General features: G+C 45.0%; 1 pseudogene; it reads left to right on the top strand.

The window, feature by feature from the left end:
* The first annotated feature begins 397 nt into the window (after nucleotides 1–397).
* LOC141025873 (uncharacterized) lies at nucleotides 398–21,148 on the top strand (annotated as a pseudogene).
* Nucleotides 21,149–21,439: the final 291 nt, after the last annotated feature.

Here is a 21,439-nt window from a genome sequence, read left to right as displayed (position 1 = left end):
TAGCAAGATGCCCATGCGTTGCATGCATCAAGATGCATTTGTATGAGTAGTTTATCTTGTGGGAGAAAAGGATGAACGAGGGAAGGCCTTATTTGCAAATCTGGAGAGGGGTATGGGTATCTTTTTGCAAAATTCCCATTTGTTTCATTCCTATCTGTCAGATATAAATCGGCCGGCCTATATTGAAAGAAAAAAAGTATAGAGAAAAAAAAGTAGACAGTAAAGGAAGTAGAGATAAATATTAAATATTAAAATATAACAATAGAGAAGAGAGTAGAGATAGCAGAGACGTCGGGAAAGGATCGCGTGCGCGCGGGAAAAAGAGGCCGGGCGTGCGCTAGTTTTGGTGCGCGGCGTCCGGCGCGCTTTATAAAATCCAACGCCCTCCCACCGCTCTATGCCTTGCCACCGCTCTCTCCCAGCTCTGTGCCTCGCTACCGCTCTCTTCCCGCTCTTTTTCGCCTCGCCGCCGCCGCGTCGCCGAGAAACTTGGGGATACCGCGGCGTCCGCGCGCGCCCCTCTGGCGGCTTCTCCGCCGAGATCCGGTTCCGCGGGATGCGCCTCGGCCTCGTCAGTTTCGACACCGCCAACGGGGCCGCCCGCGCGTACGATGCGGCGGTGTGGCGACTCCGGTGGCCTCATAGAACATTGAACTTCCCCAACGTGCCGACGCGGGAGCGGGTGCAGGAGCTCGCGCCTCTGCCATGGCTTAGCACCGACGAGGATCGTCGCGACAACCGGAGGCGGGAGCACCGTCTCGTTATCGCCGAGATGGACGAGGAAGCCAGCGCTGTGGCGCCAACACTTCCCGCAGGACATCATCAAAGAGTGCGAGTTCTACGCAAAAAGGAGGGCGGAGAGGGATAAGAGGAGGGCGGAGCGAGCCGCCTATCGCGAGGACAAGCGTAGGCGAAAAGCGGACGCTCAATTCAACATGAGGCTAGGAGCAGCTCGCCCTGGGAATCCGACGATGATCGGTATATTCACGCCTACAGTTAGACGTCGAAGGAGGACATCACAGAGGAGGAGTCGGACGACGAGGAGTAGTTGAATTTTTTTAATCTATCTATGCTGAGAACTATCCTCTACTCTCTAGTATCTACTTCTCGATCTCAGCACTGTAAACGCTTTTTTAAAGCGCCGCGCGTTGCGATTCTGTTGGAGATGCTCTAACATGGCAGACGAGTGCTTTAATATTGCCCACAAGATGCGCGAGTATTACTAGTAGTATATTTTTCTTGCCATGTTGGGATTTTAAAACCACGAGTGCGAACATGCACAGGAGCAATGAAGACCAAACACGGGATATTCGGGACATCTTCAAGGAGCGTGGCAAGTTAAAGAGGAGCTGCACCGAACCTGTAAAGTGAGCTTTGGTAAGTAACACCCTTTCAATTACTTTCGTGTAGCCTCGTGTTCTTCGATGTGTATATGTTGTAGTTTCTGTTTCTCTTAAGCGTGGTGTTCTTCGATGTGTAATAAAAAGAGTCTTAATCGTCCTAATGCTTTCGTTTTTAGCTTGATGTAGGAAGTGGGTGTTCTCACCTTGTAGTCTGTTTTTTTTCCTTTTGAATTCACTTCTCCGAGTTCTGTTTATCTGGCTTCTACTAAATGGATCTAGGTTGCTCTGAGTATTGATCTAAAAAAGAAGTAACTTCATGTCAGGATGCAGTTCCTGCGAGGAGGGAAGTATGGTCAACCTCGAGATCATGTTTCCAAAATGAGGCTGGATTACACACAAGGTGCCAGTTCCCTAATGATGCTGGATTAGACACAAGGTGCAAATTCCCAGATGATGCTGGATTACACACAAGCCAGGTGGAGTCGTCAGTTGTTCGTGTCCTCGTGGCATTAGTAAAGGCTGAAAGAAAGCGTGCAGCAGCCCTTGAGAATGTAGCTGAGTTCCTGAAGAAGCGAAAAGAGCAACCAGATGCTGTCTTCACCCAAGCCAAAGAAGAGATGGAAGAAGCCAGAAATAAGCTAGCAGAGGCAGAGCAGTCTAGGCGTCTCCTACTATCTAAAACTGTTGTCAATACAAAATTTCCTTCATAATAGCTAGGTTCAAATGTTTATCCAGTCAGCATGCCTGTTGTGATGTCCGTGCATCTACTGATGTGGCACAAAATGTTTTTTTTCGGGTCATGTAATAACAACAATTACTTTCCAAACAATAACAGACGAAGCATTGGACATGGTATAGTTCACGCGCAAGCCCGACATTCCAAGTTCAACTTCCACATCAAACTCATGTTCACAGATATCTGCACATTCATACATAATGTCCACAACCATGATTCACTTCAAAGCCAAAAAAATGTGAGAAGAGTTATAAATAAAGAAAATCCTCTACTAGTTCTTGCTACCAGTGCGAGCACAACAAGTCAAGACCATGCATAAATTAATTATATTTTAGTTATTTTTTGTGTTCTAAAATGCCTGCCGGCTCGCGGAAGGACGTGTTGCCGGCACACGCGCGGATTCAATGAAGGCAGGCGGGGCAGTCTTAAGCTGGTTGCACGCGGCGAGGAGGCGTGCTCAGCCGGGCCTGCAGCGAGTGCGGCCCTCTTGGCCGGCGCGCCGGTTCAATGCCTGCGCTATGAGAGGTCGCGTCCGTGTCGGAGCAATCACTCCCTCCAGTCCTTTTTTGTTTGGGTATAACAAAATCTTGTTTTCCATTCACATTTTACAAGTAAAATTTATGGACAAACTTTGACCCGAAGTACGATGGGGACTAGTAAACCAGAATGGAGGTAGTAGTTTTATTTAATCAAAGAAGGGTTTCCCCTTCCGATTTTTATTACTGAAAACCAGCATCTAAATCTAAACCATAGTATTTGCCCTAGAACTACCATGGTCAACATCTCGCAACATAAACCCATACCTCCATCGCAAAAAAAAAACCATACAACCATACGCCAAGGAGGTACGTAGTACTATGAATTCCATTTTCGCTCCATACCAATCGTTCTAAAAACTACTTACTAATTATAACGCGCCATTGAAAATTGGAACTCTTAACCCCGCTAAAAAACGATATTTTAAACGTGGCTACTCGATCTGTGGCAACTGGCGAGCCACCGCGCTCCAAGTCGTTCACCTGTGGTCCCGACCATCAACTCCTACGGATCAAATTATCACGCGAGCTGACTATTCCTACAAAGGTGCTCCACCACATACCCGGTACCCGCGAATGCAGCAATCGTGCACCTAGGGTTTTAGGGTTTATTTGTTAACGTCGCCTTTACGTAACACTCATGTGTGCGAGACAGCGAGAGGCCGACTGCGTGCGTGCGCCTCTTCTCTTCGTATATGTACTCCACCGTTTATCTGGTGTCCAAAAAATTATAATAACTACTAGCAATGTGCCAATGCGTTGCCACACGATCAAAGTAGATTAATACATATTCACCGATTTGATAGAAAAAAGTCTAGTTTTGAAATATGTATACCACTAAAAATATGTTATGTTTCACTCAAAATATATTCCTTTGGCGGTTTTGATGAGATAAGGGAGGAATGTTGTTGGTTTCAAGATGCGAGAAGTGGTATATGTCTAATTTCTACTCTTACTAGCAAGATGCCCGTGCGTTGCATGGAACATCAAGATCTTGTGGGAGAAAAGGATGAACGAGGGAAGGCCTTATCTGCAAATGTGGTGAAGAGTGCGGGTAAATTGCCATATTTTCCTTCCTATCCGTCAGATATAAATCGGACGACCTACATTGCAGGATGGCAGGCCCACCATCATCACCAACTCTATTTTTTATCCCTACTCTTATAAAAAGCATTTTCGGTGATGATCGTGTGCCTGCCATCCTGCAATATAGGCCTTCCGATCTATATCTGACGGGTAGGAAGGAAACTATGGCAATTTTGCAAAAAGATACCCACACCCCTCTCCACATTTGCAAATAAGGCCTTCCCTCGTTCATCCTTTTCCCCCACAAGATAAACTACTCATACAAATGCATCTTGATGTTCCGTGCAACGCTTGGGCATCTTGCTAGTTGTTGCAAAAAGCCCATGTGTGTGTGAGAGAGAGGGAGAGTGGAGGAGGACGGAGTGCATGTGTGACAAAGACACAAGGAGTGTGTGTGCGATAGGTATCAACTTAAAATGAGGCGATAGTGTGTGTGTGCACGATCGAGAGGGCGTGTCTCAAGAAGGGAAGAAAAATCTACATAGATACAAGGAGCGGGAGAGAGACATGTATGCGATGGTGGAAGCACGAGTGTGCGGGTGTATAAACCTATCTAGAGGCTAGCTAGTCGATAAATGTTTGTGAGAGAAATACGAGTCGGGGTGCGAAAGCGAGAGTTTTGTGTGTGTGAGAGAGAGACGGTAGTCGGGAAGGGGAGTGGAAGCAGGAGTTGTGTGTGTGTCTGTGAGAGAGACAGAAAGAGGAGACGGTAGTCGGGGTTGTCTGATCGGTAAACAAATGAATAATGTCAGTCTGGGATGGAGACGAAAAGGAGACCGCAACAAATGTTGTGTCTACAAGAGAGAGAGAGAGTAATTTTAGTGGTATGAGTCATATGTAGAGACATATAGGGTGTGTGAGAGAATCCCATAGAGAGAAATACAAAGTGAAAGACGAGTGGAGACTGTGTGTGTGGCGGTGAAAAAGAAAGCTTAGGTACCGAGTGATACCAGAGAACAGTAGAGACGTGAGAGATAATGAAAACCGTGTAATGTATAATGATAGGGAGAGTGTGACACTTCTCAAGGGAGACGTCGAGAGACCATGTTTGCGAGGATAGGAGAAACATGAAGTGAGCGTGCGGGTGAGCTGGAGAAAAGAGAGTGATAGCTACCTGAAGGAGCATGCATGCGAGAGAGATGGGCGTGAAAGGAGTGAACAAAAAAGGGATTCAAATATTTGAATTCGAGATGATGATACATGTAATCCATACTCGAACCAAAATTGATCTATCAAACATGCATACTCATATGAATTCACGCACATCTATGTTATTTAATATGTAGATATTACTGATCCATACATTTTAGTAGAACATAATTTGGTTAATTTTTTTTGAATTCAACCTTAAGATTTCGAGATCGTTGTATTTGTAAATCATATTATACATATAAAGGAGCAGAATTCTTTGTTGTGCTTTTGAAAGTATATATAAAAAATGATGTATATAGAATGTAATTCCAATTGAAAATGGATCCCGCCCGAAAAAAATAGAATACAAACGGGATTCGAATTGAGTTGGCACGGTAAACGTGCACTCTGCAAAATTTGAATGAAGCGGGGAAAGTCGCAGTAACCGCCCGAAACCAAAATCTGCGAGATGGAAATCACTACTGCCTATCGCTGCCACGCAAAGCCTATCTGCTGGATTTCTATAGGTTTCGATAGGGGTGGGTTTGTAATTTCACCCAAACGTGACGTAACCGCCTCTCACCCGGATTCATACACGGTGGGCGCCAAAACACAGTGTGTCCTCGGCCGAAATTGACTCCCTCCCCGATTCATATTCATACACGGTGGGCGCCAAAAACAAACTCTCGTCGGCAAATATTCGATGTATGCGAGATTACCATCCTATCCCCAACCGACTAATGTTGCTGTGATGTAGTAGAAATTTGAAACGGGGGCTAAGTTTGTAAATTTCCTCGCATTTGAGACAAGCGCGCCCTGAATACATGGTTCCCCCTTCCTCTCTACCTCCCTTTTCCCCATTCGTACTCCGTGGGCGCCAAAACACCCTCTCCACCCCACCCTCCTCCATCCGCCGCCGTCCGCCACCCCATCCACCGCCGTCCTCCTCCACCATGCCAGAGCTGATACCCCGACGCCGCCGTCCATTACAAGAGATCGACCTCTCTCATCCACGGCTTCGGACCGGGATCCTTGCATCCCGTCCTCTCGCTTCATCCCCACCGTCGTCCACCTTGCCGGCGCCGCTCCTACGACCGTCTCGTCCACCGTGCCCCGCTGCCACCGTCTACCCTCCTAGATCTGCTTCCACGCCGTCGACAGCCATCGCTACCGCAGCACCGTCAAATTCTCAGCAGATGCGTACACGGCGCCGCACCAGAGGCGGTACTCTTTCGTATCTGCTCAACTTATTTATCGCAGCAAGAAAATAGATCGCCACTGCTTTACTCTGATTTCTTGTCTTGGTTGCGAAGTTGCCTTTGTCCGGTTTGCACCTTCAGATCCGCCATGGTACGCTCAACACTATACTCCCAATGCTTATGGTTTTCCCCTTTTATATTCCACACTAGTTAAATCATAGTAGACTAAATTTCAAAATTGGGTCAGTCGATTTTTCAGAGCTCGCCGGAATTCGCCGGTGCGAACGAAGGGGCTCGGGTGGTTGTGGGGCCTCGCCGAATGAAGAAAACTCGACGCGGGTGGGGGTTGGGGCGGGGGTGGGGGTGGCGGAGGAACACAGGCGGCGGGGGCCGGTGGTCCGGCCGGCAGCCCGTGCGGTGTTCTGTATGGGAAGAATCAGAGACGAGGAAGAAGATGGGTTAGGAGACATAGGATCTTCATCCAACCGCCTGAAATGGTCGAGAGATAGCTGGGAGTTGCATTCTTAATGTGCTCTGGTTCATCATGTCTGGGCACTGCGCAACCAACATTTTATTATCCAAAATCTGCTTGCTCTTATTTACCATGTTCCTCTTCCATTCTTCTTTAATATGTACTCTCTCCATTCCTAAATACAAGTCTTTGTATAGATTCCACCATGGACTACATATGGAGCAAAATGAGTGAATCTACACTCTAAAATGTATCTGGATACATCTGTATGTGATCCATAGTGGAAATCTCTACCAAGACTTATATTTTGGAACGGAGGGAGTATGATAGTGGTACAGTATGTTCCTTGTACTGAAGATGAGCAGGGACTTTTGCAGTGTAGAGGTCTATACGGTCGGTTGTGATAGACACTTTGAGCCTCTTTGATTCGTAGGATCTTGTAAACATAGGAATAGGATTTGTAGTCACCTGCCCACTTGAATCCTATAAGAATAAAAAGGAAATGCGGGGAGCTGTGTCGCCTTTGAGAGTAACACTGATATTAACAGTATCGCACCTTCACTTGAAGAGAGCTGGTATCCGAAGCCTTTCTAGCCGTACCGGCAATACTAGCACATATATTCCAGCAAGTTCCACTTTGCTGATTTTACTCTGATGCTTACGATTTTCCCCGTTATATCTACACTATGATCTGTGTAGCTGCTTTGTGTCGCACTAGCAGTAGTCCACTCTTGAAGCTAAACACTGCAATGACTTACAAAATTGGCACCAAGGAATTGAGTGCCATTCTGGATGCAATGAAACTCATACGCTCCCCACCTGTTGATTCTTGTTCAGAATATGATCCTAATGACTATTCTAACCTCGAGGAGTCAAAGGCAGATGGCCTGTCCTGTTCACCCATCAAGATGCATGTTCTAATTTGGCAATGTTTTATTGATTGCGGGTATCTTGCATATGTTGTCTTGCATTTCTTCTACTTTGTTGCACCGCCATCTGCTTAGTTTACTCATCATATATGTCGAGATGCCATGCCCATCCATTATCAATACATATTCCATCTGTCATCATACCATGTTTTTCCACTCAAATGCTGTTCTTGTGCATCAGACATCAAAAAGGAAGAGGGTGATTGCCGAACCTGAAGGAGCACCAGCAAAGTCCTTGAAAAACGTGGTGGTGCCGGAGAAATCAGACAGCACCCCACTTATATTGGCTATACAACCAGTGACACAAAACGTAGGACCGACTCCAGCAGACTGTACCCATACTTCACTGGCCACACCACTAGCCCCACCACACAGGACCTGCACTCCAGCAAAAGGTATACCGATTTCATTTGCCATTGCACCAGCTGTACCACAGAAAAATCCCACTCCAGCAAAAAGTACAGCAAGTCCAGCGGCCGAAGACCTATCCCAACTGCAGAGACGGCCAATTCATGTAGATTGGAACCCCATTCCATTTATTCCCAGTTTAAAAGACAATGCTTTCAATGTTGTTAGGGACTACGTGCATATATTCCCATCATGGGAAGATTATTGTGAAGACAAACACCATTTTCACATCTTCCTATCCAACTTATGTGTAAGTGCTATTATTCATGGTTATTATTTTCCTGTTTCCTGCTGATTGAACACATCAATGATTTACATTACATTGTTGTAACTAGGCGAGGGTCAATCTGGATAGTCATGACGAGCAAAGCTTGCTTGTGCTTTTCAAGGAAGCATTGCGGTAGTATCGGTGTTACCTGAGGAAATCACACTTTGATTGCAAGTCTATAAACGAATTTCCGGTGAAGTCTCCTGTGCTAAATTTAGAAGACATTGAATGGAAAAACCTTGTTATGCACTGGTCTCATTCCCAGGATGAGGTACTGTCTATGAAATCACATGACAATTTGAACTTCTACTTTTCCACATGTGCCTTACAGATCTTTTTTGCAGGAAATCTGCTCGAAGAAGAATTCCGGTTTGACAAGAACGACAGGATATTGCAAATATGCTGCCCGCTGCTTTGCTCTTGTTAGTACCTGTTGTCCTGTATCACTGTACTTGCATACATACCTGGTTCATTATGTGACAACAGTATGCATGATAGCTTGCTTATCAATTGTTTGCTCCAAATTATCTGATCTGTATGAATGGTTACATTAGTGTAGAATATATCCAATGCCAATGTTTTTTTAGCTCTGCATTGTTCTTGTAAGTACATGCTGTCCTTTGTCAGTGTACTTATAATGACAGGTAGTTGTTCATGTACCATCACTCTGCAGCTTATTTTCCTTTGCCCTCCATTTTCTACACATCCGATCTATATTTACTCTTACCATAAGGTTGGTACTGAAGAAGTTTAGCTGTGCATTGCTCTTGGCTGTACCTTTTGCCTGTATCGCTGCACTTACATTTATAACTACTTGGTTATGTAGCATCACTCTTCATCTTATCTTAAATATTCTCCATTTTTTCGTATAGTATCACATCTATATTTACTCTTAACAAAATGTAGAATAAAGGCAATGCTTTTGAAGAAGATTCTGTGGTAAACTTCTTGAATTCCCCCCCCCCCCCATCAGCATGGACAAGGCCTTTATAGAGCCTGTCTTCACCAATAATGTAAGTTTGTCCATCTCAAGCCTTCAAACTTTGTTGTATATATTTGGTTAGGCATGACTGCAACAGCTGTTTATTTTCGGTGTTTGCATCAAATTGCTTGTTTAAAGTTTATTATGTAGTTCATAAACAAAAGTTTGTCCTTTCTCAATTTAAGTTTTCACTTGTACAACCAAGTTCCTTCTTCATACCATGTAAATTAAACTATACAGAGCAAGTGATCTTCTTTTGCACTTCATGTATGCTTCTGTTCTTCATCCGTAATCCATTGGTGTGGTGAACCTACCCACTACAACACAATGTCATATTCTGCAATGTCTTAACTATGAACAATGTCATATCATTCTACTATTATTTAAACCGTCTCTTTATTTGCCAATCTGAAATGGTATAAATTGACAGCACACTAACCATTGATACTTATGAGTTCTTGATCTGTAATCCAGTGGTGTCGTGAAGCTGCCAACTCCTGTTGGAAATATGCCCTAGAGGCAATAATAAAATGGTTATTATTGTATTTCCTTGTTCATGATAATTGTCTGTTGTTCATGCTATAATTGTATTAACTGGAAACCGTAATACATGTGTGAATACATAGACCACAACATGTCCCTAGTAAGCCTCTAGTTGACTAGCTCGTTGATCAATAGATGGTTATGGTTTCCTGACCATGGATATTGGATGTCATTGATAACGAGATCACATCATTAGGAGAATGATGTGATGGACAAGACCCAATCCTAAGCATAGCACAAGATCGTGTGGTTCCTTTGCTAGAGCTTTTCTAATGTCAAGTATCATTTCCTTAGACCATGAGATTGTGCAACTCCCGGATACCGTAGGAATGCTTTGGGTGTACCAAACGTCACAACGTAACTGGGTGGCTATAAAGGTGCACTACAGGTATCTCCGAAAGTGTCTGTTGGTTGGCACGAATCGAGACTGGGATTTGTCACTTCGTATGACGGAGAGGTATCTCTGGGCCCACTCAGTAATGCATCATCATAATGAGCTCAATGTGACTAAGGAGTTAGCCACGGGATCATGCGTTACGGTACGAGTAAAGTGACTTGCCGGTAACGAGATTGAACAAGGTATTGGGATACCGACGATCGAATCTCGGGCAAGTAACATACCGATTGACAAAGGGAATTGTATACGGGATTGATTGAATCCTCGACATCGTGGTTCATCCGATGAGATCATCATGGAACATGTGGGAGCCAACATGGGTATCCAGATCCCGCTGCTGGTTATTGACCGGAGAGTCGTCTCGGTCATGTCTGCATGTCTCCCGAACCCGTAGGGTCTACACACTTAAGGTTCGGTGACGCTAGGGTTGTAGAGATATTAGTATGCGGAAATCCGAAAGTCGTTTGGAGTCCCGGATGAGATCCCGGACGTCACGAGGAGTTCCGGAATGGTCCGGAGGTAAAGATTTATATATGGGAAGTCCTATTTTGGCCACCGGAAAATGTTTGGGATTTTTCGGTATTGTACCGGGAAGGTTCTAGAAGGTTCCAGTGGGGCCCACCTGCATGGGGGGACCCACATGAACGTGGGTAGTGGGGGCAAGGCCCCACACCTCTGGTCAAGGCACACCAAGATCCCACCTTAGAAGGAATAAGATCATATCCCGAAGGGATAAGATCAAGATCTCTAAAAAGGGGGGATAACAATCGGTGGGGAAGGGAAATGATGAGATTTCTTTCCCCCACCTTTGCCAACGCCCCAATGGACTTGGAGGGCAAGAAACCAGCCCCCTCCACCCCTATATATAGTGGGGAGGCGCATGGGAGCAGCACCCCAAGCCCTGGCGCCTCCCTCCCTCCCGTGACACCTCTTCCTCCCCGCTTGCGCTTGGCGAAGCCCTGCCGGGAGCCCGCTACATCCACCAGCACGCCGTCGTGCTGCTGGATCTCCATCAACCTCTCCTTCCCCCTTGCTGGATCAACAAGGAGGAGACGTCGCTGCACCGTACGTGTGTTGAACGCGGAGGTGCCGTCCGTTCGGCGCTAGGATCATCGGTGATTTGGATCACGACGAGTACGACTCCATCAACCCCGTTCTCTTGAACGCTTCCGCGTGCAATCTACAAGGGTATGTAGATGCACTCCCCTCTCTCTCGTTGCTAGATGACTCCATAGATTGATCTTGGTGATACGTAGAAAATTTTAAATTTCTGCTACGTTCCCCAACAGTGGCATCATGAGCCAGGTTTATGCGTAGATTCTATGCACGAGTAGAACACAAAGTAGTTGTGGGCGACGATTTGTTCAATTTGCTTACCGTTACTAGTCTTATCTTGATTCGGCGGCATTGTGGAATGAAGCGGCCCGGACCGACCTTGCACGTACTCTTACGTGAGACAGGTTCCACCGACTGACATGCACTTGATGCATAAGGTGGCTAGCGGGTGTCTGTCTCTCCCACTTTAGTCGGATCGGATTCGATGAAAAGGGTCCTTATGAAGGGTAAATAGCAATTGGCATATCACCGTTGTGGCTTTTGCGTAGGTAAGAAACGTTCTTGCTAGAAACCCATAGCAGCCACGTAAAACATGCAACAACAATTAGAGGACGTCTAACTTGTTTTTGCAGGGTATGCTATGTGATGTGATATGGCCAAAAGGATGTGATGAATGATATATGTGATGTATGAGATTGATCATGTTCTTGTAATAGGAATCACGACTTGCATGTCGATGAGTATGACAACCGGCAGGAGCCATAGGAGTTGTCTTAATTTATTGTATGACCTGCGTGTCAATGAAAAACGCCATGTAATTACTTTACTTTATTGCTAACCGTTAGCCATAGTAGTAGAAGTAATAGTTGGCGAGACAACTTCATGAAGACACGATGATGGAGATCATGATGATGGAGATCATGGTGTCATGCCGGTGACGAAGGTGATCATGCCGCGCCTCGAAGATGGAGATCAAAAGGCGCAAGATGATATTGGCCATATCATGTCACTTTATGATTTGCATGTGATGTTTGTCATGTTTACATCTTATTTGCTTAGAACGACGGTAGCATAAATAAGATGATCCCTCACTAAAATTTCAAGAGATGTGTTCCCCCTAACTGTGCACCGTTGCGAAGGTTCGTTGTTTCGAAGCACCACGTGATGATCGGGTGTGATAGATTCTAACGTTCGCATACAACGGGTGTTGACGAGCCTAGCATGTACAGACATGGCCTCGGAACACAAGCAAAACACTTAGGTTGACTTGAGAAGCCTAGCATGTACAGACATGGCCTCGGAACACAAGAGACCGAAAGGTCGAACATGAGTCGTATAGTAGATACGATCAACATGGAGATGTTCACCGATGATGACTAGTCCATCTCACGTGATGATCGGACACGGCCTAGTCGATTCGGATCATGTATCACTTAGATGACTAGAGGGATGTCTATCTAAGTGGGAGTTCATTAAATAATCGGATGAACTTAATTATCATGAACATAGTCAAAAGGTCTTTGCAAATAATGTCGTAGCTTACGCTTTAGTTCTACTAAGATATGTTCCTAGAGAAAATTTAGTTGAAAGTTGATAGTAGCAATTATGCGGACTGGTTCCATAAACTGAGGATTGTCCTCATTGCTGCACAGAAGGCTTATGTCCTTAATGCACCGCTCGGTGTGCTGAACCTCGAGCGTCGTTTGTGGATGTTGCGAACATCTGACATACACGTTTTGATGACTACGTGATAGTTCAGTGCGTAATGTTGAATGGTTTAAAATTGTGGCACCAAAGACGGTTTTGAAACGTCGCAGAACATATGAGATGTTCCAAAGACTGAAATTGGGATTTCAGACTAGTGCCCACGTCAAGAGGTATGAGACCTCTGACAAGTTTCTTAAGCCTGCAAACTAAGGGAGAAAAGCTCAATCGTTGAGCATGTGCTCAGATTGTCTGAGTACTACAATCACTTGAATCGAGTGGGAGTTAATCTTCCAGATGAGATAGTGATGGTTCTCCATAGTCACTGCCACCAAGCTATTAGAGCTTCGTGATGAACTATAACATATCAGGGATAGACATGATGATCCTTGAGCAACTCGCGATGTTTGACACCGCGAAAGTAGAAATCAAGTAGGAGCATCAATTGTTGATGGTTAGTAAAACCACTAGTTTCCAGAAGGGCAAGAAGGGATACTTCATGAAACGGCAAATCAGTTGCTGCTCTAGTGAAGAAACCCAAGGTTGAACCCAAACCCGAGACTAAGTGCTTCTGAAATGAGGGGAACGGTCACTGAAGCAGAACTACCCTAGATACTTCGTAAATGAGAAGGCTGGCAAGGTCGACAGAAGTATATTGGATATACATTATATTAATGTGTACTTTACTAGTACTCCTAGTAGCACCAGGGTATTAGATACCGGTTCGGTTGCTCAGTGTTAGTAACTCAAAATAAAAGCTGCGGAATAAACGAAGACTAGCTAAAGGTGAGATGACGATACGTGTTGGAAGTGTTTCCAAGGTTGATGTGATCATGCATCGCATGCTCCCTCTACCATCGAGATTGGGGTTAAACCTGAATAATTGTTATTTGGTGTTTGCGTTGAGCATAGACATGATTGGATTATGTTTATCGCAATACGGTTATTCATTAAAGAAGAATAATGGTTACTCTGTCTATTTGAATAATACCTTCAATGGTCTTGCACCTAAAATGAATGGTTTATTGAATCTCGATCGTAGTGATACACATGTTCATGCCAAAAGATATAAGATAGTAATGATAGTACCACATACTTGTGGCACTGCCACTTGAGTCATATTGGTATAAAATGCATGAAGAAGCTCCATGTTGATGGATCTTTGGACTCACTCGTTTTTGAAAAGATTGAGACATGCAAACCATGTCTATTAGTATATATGCATGAAGAAAGTCCATACAGATGGATCATTTGGACTCACTTGATTTTGAATCACTTGAGACATGCAAATCATACCACATGGGCAAGATGACTGAAAGGCCTCGTTTTCAGTAAGATGGAACAAGAGAGCAACTTGTTGGAAGTAATACATTTGATGTGTGCAGTCCAATGAGTGCTGAGGCACGCAGTGGATATCGTTATGTTCTTACTTCACAGATGATTTGAGTAGATGCTGAGAATATTTACTTGATGAAACACAAGTCTGAATTATTGAAAGGTTCAAGTAATTTCAGAGTGAAGTTGAAGATCGTCATGACAAGAGGATAAAATGTCTGTGATATGATCGTAGAGATGAATATCTGAGTTACGAGTTTGGCACACAATTAAGAAATTGTGGAAATTGTTTCACGACTAATACCGCCTAGAACACCATATTGTGATGGTGTGTCCGAACATCATAACTGCACCCTATTGGATATGGTGCATACCATGATGTCTCTTATCGAATTACAACTATCGTTTATGGGTTAGGCATTAGAGACAACCGCATTCACTTTAAATAGGGCACCACGCAATTCCGTTGAGACGACACCGTATGAACTATGGTTTAGAGAAACCTAAGCTGTCGTTTCTTTTGGGGCTGCGACGCTTATGTGAAAAAGTTTCAGGCTGATAAGCTCAAACCGAAAGCGGATAAATGCATCTTCATAGAATACCCAAAACAGTTGGGTATACCTCGTATTTCAGATCTGGAAGCAAAAGTGATTGTTTCTAGAAACGGGTCCTTTCTCGAGGAAAAGTTTCTCTCGAAAGAATTGAGTGGGAGGATGGTGGAGACTTGATGAGGTCATTGAACCGTCACTTCAACTAATGTGTAGCAGGGCACAGGAAGTTGTTCCTGTGGCACCTACACCAATTGAAGTGGAAGCTTATGATAGTGATCATGAAACTTCAGATCAAGTCACTACCAAACCTCATAGGACGACAAGGATGCGTACTACTTCAGAGTGGTAGGTAATCCTGTCTTGGAAGTCATGTTGCTAGACAACAATGAACCTACGAGCTATGGAGAAGCGATGGTGGGCCCGGATTCCGACGAATGGCTTGAGGCCATAAAATCTGAGAGGATCCATGTATGAAAACAAAGTATAAACTTTGAAAGAACTACTTGATGGTCGTAAGGCTGTTGGGTACAGATGGATTTTAAAGGGAAGACATACAATGATGGTAAGCGTCACCATTAAGAAAGCTCGACTTGTCGTTAAGATGTTTTCCGGCAAGTTCAAGGAGTTGACTGCGATGAGACTTTCTCACTCGTAGCGATGCTAAGAGTCTGTTAGAATTATATTAGCAGTTACTGCATTATTTATGAAATCTTGCAGATAGGATGTCAAAACATTGTTTACTCGACGATTTTCTTGAGGAAAGGTTGTATGTGATACAACCAGAAGGTTTTGTCAATCCTGAAAGATGCTAACAAGTATGCAAAGCTCTAGCAATCCTTCTAAGGATTGGAGTAAGCATCTCGGAGTTGGAATGAACGCTTTGATGAGATGATCAAAGATTTTGGGTTTATACAAAGTTCATGAGAAACTTGTATTTCCAAAGAAGTGAGTGGGAGCACTATAGAATTTCTGATGAGTATATGTTGTTGACATATTGTTGATCAGAAATGATGTAGAATTTCTGGAAAGCATACAGGGTTATTTGAAAAGTGTTTTTCAATGGAAAACCTAGATTAAGCTACTTGAACATTGAGCATCAAGATCTATAAGGATAGATAAAAAACGCTTAATAGTACTTTCAAATGAATACGTACCGTGACAAGATTTTGAAGGAGTTCAAAATAGATCAGCAAAGAAGGAGTTCTTGGCTGTGTTACAAGGTGTGAGTATTGAGTAAGACTCAAGACCTGACCACGGCAGAAGAGAGAGAAAGGACGAAGGTCGTCCCCTATGCTTAAGACGTAGGCTCTTCAGTATGCTATGCTGTGTACCGCACCTGAAGTGTGCCTTGCCATGAGTCAGTCAAGGGGTACAAGAGTGATCCAGGAATGGATCACATGACAGCGGTCGAACTTATCCGTAGTAACTGGTGGACTAAGGAATTTTCTCGATTATGGAGGTGGTAAAAGAGTTCGTCGTAAAGGGTTACGTCGATGCAAACTTTGACACTAATCCGGATGACTCTGAGTAGTAAACCGGATTCGTATAGTAGAGCAGTTATTTGGAATAGCTCCAAGTAGCGCGTGGTAGCTACATCTATAAGATGACATAGAGATTTGTAAAGCACACACGGATCTGAATGTTGCAGACCCGTTGACTAAAACCTCTCTCGTAAGCATAACATGATCAAACCCTAGAACTCATTGAGTGTTAATCACATGGTGATGTGGACTAGATTATTGACTCTAGTGAACTTTGAGTGTTAATCACATGGTGATGTGAACTAGATTATTGACTCTAGTGCAAGTGGGAGACTGTTGGAAATATGCCCTAGAGGCAATAATAAAATGGTTATTATTGTATTTCCTTGTTCATGATAATTGTCTGTTGTTCATGCTATAATTGTATTAACTGGAAACCGTAATACATGTGTGAATACATAGACCACAACATGTCCCTAGTAAGCCTCTAGTTGACTAGCTCGTTGATCAATAGATGGTTATGGTTTCCTGACCATGGATATTGGATGTCATTGATAACGAGATCACATCATTAGGAGAATGATGTGATGGACAAGACCCAATCCTAAGCATAGCACAAGATCGTGTAGTTCGTTTGCTAGAGCTTTTCTAATGTCAAGTATCATTTCCTTAGACCATGATATTGTGCAACTCCCGGATACCGTAGGAATGCTTTGGGTGTACCAAACGTCACAACGTAACTGGGTGGCTATAAAGGTGCACTACAGGTATCTCCGAAAGTGTCTGTTGGGTTGGCACGAATCGAGACTGGGATTTGTCACTCCGTATGACGGAGAGGTATCTCTGGGCCCACTCGGTAATGCATCATTATAATGAGCTCAATGTGACGAAGGAGTTAGCCACGGGATCATGCGTTACGGTACGAGTAAAGTGACTTGCCAGTAACGAGATTGAACAAGGTATTGGGATACCGACGATCGAATCTCGGGCAAGTAACGTACTGATTGACAAAGGGAATTGTATACGGGATTGATTGAATCCTCGACATCGTGGTTCATCCAATGAGATCATCGTGGAACATGTGGGAGCCAACATGGGTATCCAGATCCCGCTGTTGGTTATTGACCGGAGATTCATCTCGGTCATGTCTCCATGTCTCCCGAACCCGTAGGGTCTACACACTTAAGGTTCGGTGACGCTAGGGTTGGAGAGATATTAGTATGCGGAAATCCGAAAGTCGTTTGGAGTCCCGGATGAGATCCCGGACGTCACGAGGAGTTCCGGAATGGTCCGGAGGTAAAGATTTATATATGGGAAGTCCTATTTTGGCCACCGGAAAATGTTTGGGATTTTTCGGTATTGTACCGGGAAGGTTCTAGAAGGTTCCAAAGTGGGGCCCACCTGCATGGGGGGACCCACATGAACGTGGGTAGTGGGGGCAAGGCCCCACACCCCTGGTCAAGGCGCACCAAGATCCCACCTTAGAAGGAATAAGATCATATCCCGAAGGGATAATATCAAGATCCCTAAAAAGGGGGATAACAATCGGTGGGGAAGGGAAATGATGAGATTTCTTTCCGCCACCTTTGCCAACGCCCCCAATGGACTTGGAGGGCAAGAAACCAGCCCCCTCCACCCCTATATATAGTGGGGAGGCGCATGGGAGCAGCACCCCAAGCCCTGGCGCCTCCCTCCCTCCCGTGACACCTCTTCCTCCCCGCTTGCGCTTGGCGAAGCCCTGCCGGGATCCCGCTACTTCCACGACCACGCCGTCGTGCTGCTGGATCTCCATCAACTTCTCCTCCCCCCTTGCTGGACAAGAAGGAGGAGACGTCCCCGTTCCGTACGTGTGTTGAACGCGGAGGTGCCGTCCGTTCGGCGCTAGGATCATCGGTGATTTGGATCACGACGAGTACGACTCCATCAACCCCGTTCTCTTGAATGCTTCCGCGTGCGATCTACAAGGTTATGTAGATGCACTCCCCTCTCTCTCGTTGCTAGATGACTCCAGAGATTGATCTTGGTGATACGTAGAAAATTTTAAATTTCTGCTACGTTCCCCAACAACTCCTTCACAATGTCATTTCCTGCCATGTCTTGACATGAACAATACCATATTGTGTTAATGCAATTTTAAACGGTGTCACTTTATTCGTCAGTAAGAAATGTGATGAATTGTCAGCACTGAAACTTTTATGTGCAAAACCTGTCATCTGTCTGCTTGTTTATCTTTCAGAGTGAGGAAGATATAAGTGTTGAACAAGCGCAGTCTCATCATCTTGCTCAGCTGCTTGCACTGCAGCTCCCCAGCAGGGCTAACCTTTTTTGAACTCTATTGAAGTGTTGTCGGTTTTGTATATTATTTTGTCGGCGTGTTTATCTGCACTGGTGGCGATCTTTGATGCCCAGTGTATGTAATCTGTTGTCTGCTTGTGCTTTATTATCATAGTGGCGAACTTTGATGCCCAGTGGATGCAATATGCCGTAATTTCTTTATTGTATAGTCTAGGTTTTTTCTTATTCACGATGCTGCAGTTATTTTACTGTATATATATATATATATATCCTGTCTTCACAGTAAATCGGCCAAACCGTAAAATTATGGTACATAATCGGGCCGTCATGCAATCACGATGTAGGTTGGGCCTGAAACGTGCCGAACAGCTCACGGGCCGGCAGCAGCCCGAAATGAACCCCGTCCCATGATTGTGCGAATCAAATCACGGGCTTTTAACAGGCCAAAATTGTCTCGGTCCTTGTTTGGCCCAATCAGATATCGGCTGCGAGCAGGCCGGATGCAAACCGGGCCGTAGTTAGGCCCAACTATATGACGAGCTTTTAACAGGCCGAAATTAATATAGGGCCGAAATGTTAAACGAGCCCTTAACAGGCCAAAACTAATATCAGGCCGAATTACTAAGTGGGCCTTTAGCAAGTGGGCCCAAAAGCATAGTGTCCAGTTGACGGGCCGAATCTGATATGGGCCATAATTGAGCCCAAAACCTCTTAAAGGGCCGGACCTGATCTGGGCCGTAATTTGGCCCAGAACGTGGTAGGATTTTAACGGGCCGGATCTCATATGGGCCACTATTAGGCCCGGAGCGTGGCAGGCCATTAATGGACCGGATCAAATATGGGCCGGCATTTGGCCCAAAACATGGCAGCCAGTTAATGGGCCGGCCTACTAGGGTCCTCAAAATCTTGTGGGCCTACAGCTGGGCCGGCCCATTAGTGTCGGCGAAATCTCGTGGGCCTTTAGCTGGGCCGGCCCATTATGATCCGCAAGAATCTTGTGGGCCTTACCTGGGCCGGCCCATTATGGCACACAAAAATCTTGTGGGCCTTTACCTGGGCCAGCCCATTATGGCCCGCAAAATCTTGTGGGCCTTTAGCTGGGCTAGCCCATTATGGTCCGCAAAATCTCGTGGGCCTTTAGCTGGGCCGGCCCATTATGGTCCGCAAAATTTTGTGGGCCTTCAGTTGGGCCGGCCCATTTAAACTTGATGGGCCGGTCCACGTGTCAACATATCATAGGCGCGTCTCGCCCATTGGATGAGTGACACCTGTGCCAACGCGGACCTGACATGTGTCTCCTCCAGCCAATGATGATTTTACACGTGGAAAATCCCCATTGGTCGGGGCTGTTAACGGGTTATCGGATCCAAAACCCGACCCGATAGCTTAACGGCGTTCCGTTACAGTGGATGCCACGTGTCGGTCACCCTTGACGAAAGCACTTCTGTGACGCGCGATTTATCGTCATGGAAGTGGACACTTCCGTGATGATAATTTTGGTAATGTCATGGAACACTTACGACAGCATAGGTATGACTATCTTGATTCTGTCATAAATTTGTCATGGATGTACATGCATGACAGAAAACGTGACCTACTGTCACAAACACGTATCATCACGGAAGTGTATTTTTTTTGTAGTGCTTGGAGCTGTGCCTCAAGGATTTTGCTTTGGAGCATTAGCGGCAGAGTCACGAGTGGCAGGGTCATCATTGGTGGAGTAGGATGCTGCTTTGCGAAACTGTCCATCCAATGGACGTGTGCCTTCATCAATAATAGCAGCCTTGCCCTTCTCATCAGATGAGGAAATAGGCCGTTTGAAGACCTCTATTGGGGGCAAGTAGCTGTGATGATTTAGAACATCAGCCTTGTAGTTGATCGATGACCTTGATCGGATAAATCTCATGATCCAGGGAGCGTAAAGCTTCAATTCAAATGGGGAAAGTGCAACATTGGCCATAGTCCTCATGAAGAAATCATGGTAGTTGACAGGAACTCCATGGATGATGTTGAATAGCAGATTCTTCATGATGCTAACGACCTCTTCTTCATTAGAGTCGTGGCCCTTGATTGGACTGAGGGTCTTGGTCAAAATTTTGTAGATAGTCCTTGGCACATAGAGCAATTCCTTCACGAGGAATTTGGTTCATGGGGCTTGACCAGGCTTCAAAGACTTCATCAACACTTGCATGTAATGATTAGATAGCTCGGGTTCATGGTAGATGAGTCTTGCACCTTCAAGGGGAGGAGTGATAGGTAAGGCACGAAGCAATTCAGAGGGCGATGCTTTGTAGTGCGTGTTCTCTGTCATCCAGTCTAACACCCAAGAGTTCACATCTTCAGCGTTGTCGGTGATGTGCAACATAGCGTAGAACTGAAGAATTAGCTCTTCATTCTAGTCACAGATGTCGGTGCAGAAGTTGAGCAGCCCAGCATCATGAAGAACACCGAGGACTGGGGTGAAGCAAGGCAGCGACTCTATATCCACATGAGGAATATGCTCATGGTCAAAGATCTTGTCTTTATCGAATAGTAGAGAAGAATAGAAATTCATCTGACTTGCTGTCCAGAAACGCTTCCCTCAAAGACGAGCAGACTCATAAGGGTTGTAATCAGTGAAGAATACATGTTCATGAAAGAAGTCATCAGCTTTGAACTTCTGTTTCTTTGAGAAGGGATTCTTCGGCCTGGGCTGAGGAGTATCAGTCAATGTCTTCACAGCCTCAGGAATCACTATCTCAGGAGCCGCGGGCTAAGGAATTTCAGTACCAATATCATCAGTAGCAGCCTGGGTCTCCATTTGTTCAGCAGCATTCACATCAGCACTAGTGGCTGGAACTTCTTCAGGAATGGTGAGCATTGAAGCTTGAGGTTCATCAGACCCTGTATGAGTTTCTTCAGTCTGAACCGAGGACCGAGGAATTTGTTGCAGAGGAGTGAATAGTGGTGAATTGGGGTGATGACTTTCCCAGTAGTCATCATTCAGA

Source organism: Aegilops tauschii, chromosome 6 (assembly GCF_002575655.3).
Source record: "Aegilops tauschii subsp. strangulata cultivar AL8/78 chromosome 6, Aet v6.0, whole genome shotgun sequence".
NCBI lineage: Eukaryota > Viridiplantae > Streptophyta > Magnoliopsida > Poales > Poaceae > Aegilops > Aegilops tauschii.
Note: the sequence above shows the minus strand (reverse complement) of the source record. Positions and strands in the feature narration are given on the sequence as shown.